The following is a 12,647-nucleotide window of genomic DNA, read 5'->3' as shown; positions in this document are numbered from 1 at the left end:
ATAGTGTAGATGATAGAATGAGTTCAGATCTATTAGGCATGTTATGTTTTAATTTCATGCATATGAATGTATTATTTCAAGGAAATTAATATGAAGAACAAAAAATGATTGAGTTTCATTTTAAATCTTGTCTCCTTTCTCACTAAGTTGTAATGTTTTATAATCTTTGAACAAATATCCTAGGTCATAGGTGCAATCCCTTAAGGCTCTATGTTTTTTCATTATTGATTATAATTCAAGGAGTTATGTAAATTCTTTAGGAAAATCAATAGGGTTGCAAGTTTATTGAGGAAGATATCAGGTAAGAATGAGATTTAGATTGAACACAAATGTCTATTTACAGGGTGAATGGATAGATCAAATATCTGAATAGATGAATATGTCTCAAGTATCCATATGTATGTGATTGATTCATGAAATTTACCAATAGATAAGGCACTAATCAGCTATAGGATCATTAATTATTAATGTTGCATATTTTGGGTTTTGTTGAAATTCAACATTATTAATCAAATTCTTTTGCCCCTTTCATGATGAAGAGCTAAAAGTGTAACCCTCACTCAACTTTTGAATATCATAAAATTACATTTAGCTATTGTATATCTATGTGATTACATGAGTTATTAGGAGATATGAGGGTTTTTATCTACTTTTTTAGATGCAAGAATATGTTTTTGCACTTGTACCATATCAGTTGAATATGAGGTCCACCTGCCTAGGTTTTGTAGAGCCTGAATTAGAAGAAGGGTCTAGCCTTATAGTTGGCCTAGTGTTTGAAAGGACATGTTGAAAATGGGAATTAGTTACCCCTAAATTTGTCTTGTTCTCATTGGGGTAATTTTAAACCTGTAACATTTCAAAACACCAACACAATCCACCTTAGATAGTTTCTAACATAAGAGTAAAAATAAAACTGAAATGTTTGAAAAATATCCTGTAATATTGGGCCAAACCATGAAAATTTCTTACTTCTAATGCTACTTTTGGAGTAGGCCAATTGTGGTTTTCATCCATCTTACATTGATCCATCTTAAGGTTTCCTTTACAAAAAAAAAATCAAGGTACATTAGCTCCTACTTTATGATATCACGCTTCTCTTAATTGATCATAAGCTTTTCATCTTGAAATTTCTTGAAAATAATTTTTTAAAATTTTTATATGCTTCTCCTTAGCTTTACTAAAAATAAAATGTCATCTAAATAGACAACAAAATTTTTACCAATGTAGTGTTTCAAAACCTCATTCATAAGCCTTATGAAAGTAGATGGAGCATTTGATAAGCCAAATAGAATTACAAGTCATTCATACAAACCTTCTATGGTCTTGAAGGATGTTTTCCATTCATCCCCTTCCCTTTTCCCAACTTTGTGATAGCCACATTTGATATCTATCTTGGTGAAGTACCTTAGTTACCCTAGACAATCAATTAGGTCTTCAATCCTAGGTATTTAGTGTTACTTTGTGGTGACTGATCAAGGAAGTACTATACATAATTCATAAAAAATTTGGGCTACTATTAACCAATTGGCTAATATTCACCAATTTTATATCATTTATTTACCAATATATGGTTGATATGTTGTAAGTAATTCTAATGTTAAAGATGAAAATATACTTGTATAAAAGGGCTTAGGGTTAGGGATTGTTTCATAAGGTGAGATGTTAAAATTGGTTCTTTTGGTGGTATTGAGCTATAAGGGATTAAAATTTGTAATCAGGTTGTAATCACTAGATCATAATAATATTGGACTTGCTATTTGGTGGATGTAGTCCAGGGAATGGGTGAACCATATTAAATCTTGGTGTCTTGTGTTCTTTTATTCATGATCTAATATTTTATGATATTGTTTGTATTTTCATGTAATTGTTATTTCTATCTAAGGTTTAATCCTAACAAGTGGTATTAGAGACTAGTTATTTTTTTGTTATCCTCTACAAGAAAGTCTTACGGTCATGTGGGAGTCTCATGGTTAAGTGGGAATGATGGAAAATGAGGGTAAGATAAGGGTTGACAAGTTTAATGGGAAGAACTTTTAGTTATGGAAGATGAAAATGGAGGACTATCTTTATTAGAAGGATTTATTGAAGCCATTGGAAGGAAAAACTTAAAACCAAGGAACTGTGAAAAATGAGGAATGGGAGATTTAAGATAGAAAGGCATTCGAAAGCATTTAGTTATGCCTACCACCATTAGTGACATTTAACATCGCAAAACAAAAGATGATGGAAGAGTTGATGGAAACCCTAGAAAAATTAAATGAAAAGCCCTCCACTTAAAATAAGGTATTTCTCATGAAGTGTTTATTTAATATGAAAATGGTAGAAGGTGGATCTATTGCAGATTACTTAAATGAGTTTAATGCTATTACTAGTCAGTTATCTCTTATGGGTATTAATTTTGATGAAGAAATTAGGGCTCTCTCAATTTTATCTTTTTCCTAAAAGATGGAATGGTTTGGTAATAGTTGTGAGTAATTCTATGTCTATATCTAATACCCTAAAATATGATGATGGGATCGATGTAATTTTGAGTGAGAAAAATCATAAGAAATCCTCAGGTGGATCTACATTAGAAAGTTCTTTGAATGCACAAAGTAAAGATAGACTGATTGGGAGATGAAACAATTCTTGAAATCATGGGAAATCAAGAGGAAAATCAAAGTGGAAGAGGTCTCAATCGAGAGTATGGAATGATTGCTAGTACTATGGGAAACTAGGACATAAAAATAAAGGTTGTTGGACTTGATAGAAAAATCAAGGATATAACAAGATAGAGATAAGGAGGTAAATGTGGTAAGTAAAAAATCATAAGAGGATGCTTTTCTTCTTTCTTTAGAAAGTTTTGATGATTTATTGGGTTTATATTCGGGTGCTTCATTTCATGCTACATCCCATAGAGGTTATTACATTGATTATGTGCAAGAGGATTTTGGGCCTATTTATTTGGGGGATAATGCACTTTGTCAAATTGTTGGAAAATGAAAAGTTAAGATTAAGTTACAAAATCAAAATCATTGGCTACTACATGAGGTAAGACATGTCCCAAGGTTGAGTAGGAATTTAATTTCAATAAGGAAAGTTAGTGATGAGGGTTGTGTAGTTACTTTTATTAATAAAAAATTGAAGGTTTCAAAAGGTTCCCTTTTAGTAGAAAGAGATCTGAAAGTAGGCACCTTATATCTTTGTACAGGTCATGTTGTTCCTTCTACTTTGATTGTTTCAGAGAAAAATGAATGTTCAGGAATAGTTGCTATAGTTGAGCAGGGAGAATGAATAGTTGTAGATTATGATACAACATTGTGGCACAATAGACTTGGTCACATGAGTGAGAAAGGTATGAAAGTACTTAATTCAAAGGAAGTTTTACTAAGTCAGAAATGTGTTAACATGGATTGATGTAAAAGTTGTGTGTATGGAAAACAAAAGAGAGTGATTTTTGTGAAGACTAGGAAAGAAAATAATAGTGAGAAATTGGAGCTTGTGCATATAGATGCATGGGGAATAGCTTAGATATCTTCCCTTTGTGGCTTTCATTATTATGTTACATTTATTGATGATGCAACTAGAAAAGTATGGGTTAATTACCTTAGATAGAAATCTGATGTATTTTAATTTTTTTGATGAATAGTCCCTTCCTTATATTAAAAAAATACACTAAAGTTATATATTCACAAAAAAAGTGTTTGGGGGAGACAGGATCACCCCACAAGTTCATGCAGCCATAGGTCATAAATCAACTATTCATCAAAAAGATTTTAGAAATTAATAGAAAATAAAGAAATCCTTATACTACTAGCACAGTGCCAGCCAAGGAAGGAGGATCCTTATCATCAGAGCCCCACTTGAGGATGGGGTGAGTAGATGGCTTAGGGGAAGCCCATCCATCATCAACAGTAGTAAGATTATCTTCATCTTTCTTTCCCTCAGGCCTAGGAGGAGAAATGGCTAAGTCTATTTGGGGAAACACCCAGTTGGGGTTTGAGTGAGTAGATGGCCAACCGGTAGCAGAAGAAATAGGAGGATCCATAGGGAACCACCCCAAACAAGACCTTTGGGGAGTTAAGGAAGAGTGGTTCTAGCCACTAGAACCTCTAGAAGAGCAGCACTGACCAAAAGCACCATCGTTAAGAGAGTAGTCTAGCTAAGAGTGAGGTGTGTACAAGCGGCGAGAAAAACTACTACATCCTTGAATATGATTGTAAAGAGGGGTGTAGTTGTTGAAGGCTAAATCCAATAGAACATGAGCAATCATACAAGGGGCATTACCCCAATGAGCCAAAAGCTCCTATATGTGAGCCACCTCCAAAGCCACTTTATCAATTTGTACTTGAATCTACAACATGACATTGTTATATATATAGGCTTTAGTGTATGTAGCCACATTAATGTTAAGTGTATTATTAGAATAAATGAATACATTGCGATCTTTCCAAATGGTAAATAAGATCTCCAATCTAAAAGAATGCCATATCCGCGTGTATTTGAAGGGTATCAAAGTATTATCACCCAAAAGAACCATATGCCAAGAAAAAGGTTCTAGGTAGAAGGGGTGAAATAGATAATGGATCCATTTCCAATAACACTAAGTCAATCTATAAAACCAAAAAATGTGCAAAAAGAACTCTAGTTGACCATAAAAAAGGTAATGGGGGTCAAGAACTCCTAGATGTTGTAGCCGAGGGCCTAAAGGCAAGCCTTGGGAAAGAATGCACTAGGCAAAATGCACAATTTTGGGTTTAGTAATGGTGTGCAACATAGTGGAGAACCTATGATTCCAAGTGTGATGCAAGGGTTCAAAATGCCAATTCTGGTTGAGCATCAACCATGGGTAGGTGAGGAACTAGCCATCGGTAGCCTAGCCGAGGTTTATAGCTAGTTACTAGAGTTTTTGGATACCACTTCCAATCCTTCCACCAAGAGCAAGAAGACTAAATGCCCACTTTATTTAATAAATGTGAAGGCACTATAGATACTAGAATATCAAAAGTCTATCGATTTAGATGAGTGAGCTATAATTGAACTCTTATGTCCTCCCATGACTATAAGCTCATAGTACTGTCATCATGAATTTGAACATTATTGTTCCACTAATGATATTCATAGATAGAAAACTATTCCAAAGACTCTGTACGAGAATGGAGTGGTTGAACACATGAACATGACTATAATAGAGCATCCAAGGAGCATGAGGTTTTATTTTTGGTTACCCTTACACATGTGGGAAGAGGTTGTCAATACTACTATATATTTGATTAATAGAGGTCCCTCTACTCATTTGGGCTATCACATTCCAAAGGAAACATGGGCTAGTAAGAAGGTGAGTTATTCTTTTATCAAAACCTTCGATTGTGATGCATTTTCTCATCTAGATTTTTAAAATAGAACCAAGCTAGAAGCAAAGCTAAAGAAATGTGTATTTTTTGGATATGGAATTGATAAATTTGGTTATAGGCTTAGGAATTTTGAAAATCATAAAATTGTTAGAAGTAGGGATGTCATATTCAATGAGCAAGTGTTGTATAGAGATTTGTTGCATCAACATGAGAAGAAAGAAGATGATTATTGAGTGCTAGATGTTACTCCAGAAGCTAATGGTGTAGCAATTACTCATGATGTGCAACAACCACAACAACAAATACCACACGCTTTAGTGAATTTTAGATGGTTAACATGGCTAAGTAGACCTCCAGACATATTTTTTCCTTCATTGTATTCTATTTTACTTAGTGATGCTAGTGAACCTAAGTGTTATTATGAAGCTATGAAGGTGGATAAAAAGACTCAGTGGGAGTCTACAATGAAAGAAGAAATAAAATTTTTACTAAAAACTATAGGTAAAAGGCCTTTACAGAATAAATGGGTTTAGAAGTTGAAAGAAAGGATGTAGGTAAGAAAATATTTTAAGAAAAGTTAGTTGTAAAAGGATTTTCATAGAGAAAAGATATTAATTAATGAGATATTTTCTCCTATTGTTAAAATGTCTTCTATTCATGCTATTTTAAGTATTGTGGCTATTGAATATTTACATTTGGAGTAGCTTGATGTTAAAACAACCTTCCTTCATCATGATTTGGAATTGAGGTCAAAGGTAAGTATAACATATTGTGCAGATCAAATAAAAGTTTATATGGCTCAAAGCAAGCACCACATAAAGGGTATCTAAAATTTGATAGGTTTATGTATGAGCATGGATATAATAGGTGTCATTTAAATCATTGTTTACATTTTAAGATGTTGGATGATGATAACTACATTATTTTATGTTTATACATTGATGATATGCTTGTAGATGGGTCTAACATGGATCATATTAAGAGGCAGAAATGCCAGTTAGCACATGCATTTTCTATGAAGGATTTGGGGGCAACAAAAAAAATCCATGGTATGAAGATTTTTAGAGATAGGAAGAATAGGAAATTAACTTTATCTTATGTTAATTATATTGAGAATGTGGTGCAATGTTTCTCTATGGAGAATGCTAAAGTTGTCAAAACATCTTTATTTGGTCATTTGAAGTTGACTAAGGAGATCTGTGCAAAGACACAAGAAGAGGAGGATATGATGTCCAAGGTACCCTATGCTTCAGCTATAGGAAGCTTGATGTATGCTACAGTATGTACTAGGCTAGATATTGTACATGCAATTGGAGTTGTTAGTAGGTATATGAGTCATCTATAAATTGAGCATTTGAATGTAGTAAAATGGATTCCTAGATATTTGAAAGGAACATCCAATATGTGTTTACATTTTGGGGGCTCTGCTACTAATTATAGGGATATGTTGACTTAGATTTGGCAGGGGATATTGATACCAAATAGAGTACTATAGGTTATGTATTTACTATTGATGGAGCAACTGTGAGCTGGGTTTTTAGGTTATAGAAGGTTAATGCTTTATTCACTATAGAGGCAGAGTATGTTGCTACTATAGAGGAAACCAAGGAGATGATATGGCTTCATTTTTTCTTGGAAGAATTAGGACACCATTAGAGGGATAATAAATTTTTTATAGATAGTTAGAGTGTTATTCATATTTTAAAGAATTGAGTTCTACATTCATAGGAAAAACACATTCAGTTGTGGTACCATTCCATTTAGTTATTTATGGATGATAATCCAATAGATATGTTTACAAAGGTAGTGAAAAGGTAGAAGTTGAATTCCTCTTCAACTTTAGTTGGTCTTCTAGACTAAACAAAATAAAAGAACAACAAAGTGTATTGTGGTTTGATCTAGTGGGAGTCCCATTTGGTAGTGGTATTGCTATAGGACCAGTCTCCAAGTGGGATATTTTTATCTATTGTGGAGTTTGAATAGTCCCCAAGTGGGAGATTGTGAGTTTGCAGTGATTGATTAGGGAAATAATCTACATACTTCATAAAAAAATTGGGCTACAATTTTCTAATTGGCTATTATTTATTTCACAATTTATGGCCAAAATGTTGTAACTAATTTTAACCCTAAAGTAGAAAAAAAATGGTATAAAAGAGCTTAGGGTTAGGGATTGTTTCATGAGGTGTGATGAAAAGATTTTTTCTTGTGGGAATATTGAGTTGTAAAGGATTATAGATTGCAGTCAAGTTGTAATCACTGGATTATAATAATATTTGACTTTCAATTTGTTGGATGTAGCCTAGGGATTGGGTGAACCATGTTAAATCTTGGTGTCTTGTATTCTTTTCTATGTGATCTATTATTTTCTAATATTGTTGTATTTGCATGTAATTATTATCTCTATCTAAGGTTTAATCCTAACATTGGGAACCTATACTGATTGGTGATCCTAATTATGGATATTGAATCAATAAAAATCTTCCATGTTCCCCCCTTTTACATGCTAAAATAGTAGGCATAGCACAAGGGATTATAATTTTTATAATTAGGCCTTCATCTAAGAGTTCTCAAATTTTCTTGGCAATCTCCTCTCCTTTTTTAGGGTTAAATTTATAGGAAACTTTGTTAGGAAGGGTGGTTCATGAGATGAAGTCAATTTGATGGCTAAAAGGACTCTTTGGAGGTAGGGTAGCATTTTTTTCATCACCAAACATATCCTTGTACTTTTCAAGATCTTCTTGCACTTCTTTAGGTAACTTTGATTTCTTTCCTATCTTATCCAGAACTTATTGTTTAGGATTCAAGACTAGGGAAAAGTGTACCCCTTATCCTCCTTCCAAGATCTTTAATAACTCCTTCTCACCTACCATGAGAAAATTATGACTTGGATATTTTACCTCTCCCTCTTCTATTAGGGACTACACCTTGAATGTCACACCATCTTTCTTGAATGAATATCCATATTTTGTTCCATCATACATTATTTGTTTATCAAACTACCATGACCTTCCTAGTAGAAGGTGACATGATTAATCCATAGGTAGTATGTCACATAAAATTTTGTCCTTATACCTTCCTATTGAGAATTCAACCCATGCTTGATCACTTACAAGAATATACATTTTCCTTTATTGAGCCAAGTAAGTTTGTAGGGATTTCTATGTAGAATTCTTTTCATGTTCAAATTTTCTAGCTACCTCCTTTGATATAATATTATCTATGGAACCTAAGTCTATGATGTCATGTCCCCACTTTAGTAGTTTTCTAGTTGTGTGATAGTTAGCCTTTTATTTTATTTTATTTTATTTATCCCACATTGCTTGTGTAAAGTGGTCAACCATATGAAGTAGGTATTAAAGGAGAGCTTGTGGCTATTGTTAGGAAGGTTGGTTATGAGAAGAAAATAGATATGTGAGTTATAGATCTATTTTGGGAATTATAGGATATATATCCACTCTTGTCACATTCTAGAAGTCATTCCCTTAGAGTTTGGCCTTTACAATTCATTGAAATCAACTTCATTAATAGGAAGCTTGGGCCCATTTTCAGCTATAGGCAGATTGGGTGTAATTAGTGCATTGAAGAGTTTGTTATGTATTTGATTTTATGATGCTAGAGTAATTAATGATTTTTCTATGTATTTACTTTTATTATTTTGAAAACTAATACTATTTCAGTAGTAGTTGAATCTCTAGTTTGCATAAATTCCTTCTTGTTGATGTTATATGGCTTTAAATCTATGCAAAGACATTAAAATCTCTTTCAATAGTTGGCTCAATTCTTGGGCATTTCTAGGGTGCCCATTATAGTGGTATCAGAGCTATGAGTCCTACCATCCTATAGAGGTGTTATAGGGAATTTGGAATAGTTAAATAGAGGGAAAAGTGTTTGACAAAATGTCAAAACACTAAAATTAGAAATTAAAAGGGCTGAGCATTTATGTTTGAGCATGCAACAAGGGATTTATAATTTGTGCAATACTAGAGCAAGATAAAGTATGAGTTTAGACTTGTAGAGTGAACAATCTAGTTCATCCATACAAAGGGATATACAATCCAGTCATATAGACATAGAGGAGATGTTATTTAAATAAGAAAACAGTATGGGTGACCAAGATGATAGGAATATGGGATTAGTTGGAGGCTAGAATACCAGTCTAGATTAGGAGGAAGTAATATTTAGATGGTTACTAGGTATATCAGAGGAGGGGTAGTGTATGTAACAAGAGTAGAATAGGGGAATGGATATGATGTTGTAGCTTATGGTGAGATAGATGGGTGTCAATATCAACTCAGGTGATGCCAACAATGGAAACAATAACAATAGGGGCAATGATAATAATGGAGGTTGAGGAAAAACCAACAGTCTTAATAATAACATTAATTAAAATAATGGATATGAAAGCAATGGGAATGAGGCTGATAACTTTAGACATGTTGCATGCCTAGTTAAAATAGTGAGCTCAAGACCTATTCTACCCACTTTCCCACCCAAAGATTTGGTTCAACCAATAAACAAATTGCAGATTACTAAGTTACACGATTAGTTTAGGAGGGATAGGGAGGCTAGTGGACCAAATTTTCAAGTGGACATTTCCCTTAGAGATATGTACTTGAGGATGAGATACACGCCTAGAGTAGAAGGGAGGAATCAAAACTTTGAATTAAGAAAGAAAGTTGGAAAGCTTTCTTTACATTATTATGATGATTCAAGGAAGATGACCGCATGAGCTTAGGTGAAAAAGGTAGATAGATATTTGTAACTAAATCATATGCCTAAGGAGGAGGCTATAAAATATACAACTATTCATTTGGATGGACCAACACATGAGTGGTTGTACCATGGCATGGTAACGTTGGGGTATAATCAGATCACATATTACAAGGAATTCATTGAGAAACTCATAGAGAGATTTGATACCAGGGATCTTGAGTTATAGTTTAAGTAATTAGCACACCTCAAGAAATGGGGATCAGTTGAGACATATATTAGTGAGTTTCAAAGGTTAGCTATGGTGGTCATAGATATTTCAGAGAGGAGGTTAGTAGTGTTATTTATGGATGGACTCTCAGATCCTTTATGGGGTTGAGTCAAGGGGCATGACCTAGCTACATTATAGGAGGCTACTAAGAAGGCTTGTGACTTAGAATCTTCTTCTTTTAGGAGAAAATTTCAGCATAAAAATTCACATATGAAGAAGGAGAAAGAGAAGGAGAAAAAATATTTTCACAAGGATGCTCAGCTAAAAGGGGATAATAAGTTGAATAATGACACCCTAAATGGATTGAGGAGGAAGAAGCTATGTTTTCATTCAAGAGAGCCTTGGGACTTATCTCATAATTTTCCTTTCAAGGATAATGAAAATCAAATGGAGTATTTCTTAGTATAGGATTCATAGTTAGAGAGGGAAGAACAACACTCTAATTCAGACAAAGATAGCACTATAGAGGAGAGCAACATTCCCAAGGATGAGAAGTAATTGAAAAAATTAATAGGGGCTTAGAAGGAAATAACATTTAAGGTTAGTGGTACTATCTGGGCATAGAAAGTGATCTCACTCATTGACATTGGGGCTACCCATAATTTCATAGATGCACAATTGGTAGCCAAGAGAGGTTTATAGACCCAAGAGTGTATTGGGTTTAGCATCATGGTAGGTAATGGTGAAAAATTATTATGCTCTTGGAAGATACCTAATCTTCACATCAGGTTTGGAGATAGCTATGAGTTGGAGGATTAGTTCTATGTAGTAGACATGGGAGACTATGATGTCATCCTCAACATGACATGGATGGCCTGACTAGTTGAGTTCAAAATTAACCTAGAAAAATTGGAGATAAAGTTTTAACATGAGGGAATAACTATTGTACTTAGAGGACTTTTAGATGAGAGTTGTAGATTAGTCTCCATGAGGAGAATGCAAAGACTTTTTTGGCATAATGACATAGAGTGGGTAGTGGAATGGTTCAATAGTAGAATGGTTCACTATGCTAGCTTCATGGGAACCATAGGTGAAGAGTCATCCACCAAATATCTAGGAGATACTTGACAAGCACACTAAGGTATTTTGTAAGATTTCACATGGGGTTCCTCCTGATAGGGGGATGGATCATGCTATTGAGCTCAAGAAGGGAGCCAAACTAGTTATGATTACTCCCTATAATCATCCTAAGAAACACAAGGATAAGATAGAGAAGGTGATTAAGGAGTTGTTGGAGATGGGGCATATTAGTCCTAGTAAGAGAACCTTTGCTTTAGTAGTAGTGTTGGTAAAGTAGAAGGATGGGATCATGCACATGTTCATTGATTATAGGGCATTACATAAGAAGACCATTAAGAAAAATATTTCATCCCATTGATAGATGAGCTGATTGATGAGTTGCATGGTGCATTCTTTTTTATGAAGATTGATTTATAGTTAGGGTATCATAATATTGTTGGAATTTACAAGTGGGAAGATTTACTTCTAAGAGGGGGGGTGAATTAGAAGTAACTAACTTTAACCTCTAAAAATTTTAACTAAGATCAATCACATGCATCTAACATATCTAATAAACATGAAATTAAAGACATTCATAGAATAGATAACACAAGATTTGGTAACCTAGAAACCCTCCAAAATGAGAAGGTGAAACTAGGGTGGGGATTACACCCACAACTTATCACTGTAGCAATATGTAACTGATTATGTTTGACCATCAATGATTATCTTCCCTATGAAAGGCATGCCTTTTTATAGGATTTACACCCTATTAAAAGTCACATGTATAAAGGATTTACAAACATTCGCTTGGAATGTCACCTTGTTAAAGGATTTATTGCCTTGTTAAAGGTTTTACAAAATAACTATTAAGACAACCTATCTTTATAGGATTTTCATTCTCCTAATACAATGGGTAGAAAGTATAATAGAATGTCTTGACCTGATGACTTACAATTTTCAATTGCTAATTCCAAATCCTTATTCTGTCCAATCTAATTTGATCCTTCTTGATTTGATATAACTTTTTTCATCATGTTGATGCTCTATTCTGAAGAACTTGATTTTGCAATGTTGTTCTTCCTCTAATTCTTCACACCCCATTCACTTCCTTTAAAACTTCACTAGCATTCTCTCATGCATTCCCACAGAGCCTCTAACTCTCTCTTACATTTTAAATTATGGAGCTTTAACCTCCTTTTAAAGGTTTTGAGACTTAGGGTTAGGTATGAAGCTGTGATCATGATTCATTCATCTTTCCCACTCAATTCTTTCCAATTTTTTTGATTGATTGCAAGTTCTCTGCATTTTTCTAGTTGGTTGCATGTTGATTA

The sequence above is a fragment of the Cupressus sempervirens genome, chromosome 4, assembly GCF_028749045.1.
Source record: "Cupressus sempervirens isolate cs-2001-9-10 chromosome 4, ASM2874904v1, whole genome shotgun sequence".
Classification (NCBI taxonomy): Eukaryota; Viridiplantae; Streptophyta; class Pinopsida; order Cupressales; family Cupressaceae; genus Cupressus; species Cupressus sempervirens.
The sequence above is the reverse complement of the archived record's forward strand: the minus strand, read 5'-3'. Positions refer to the sequence as shown.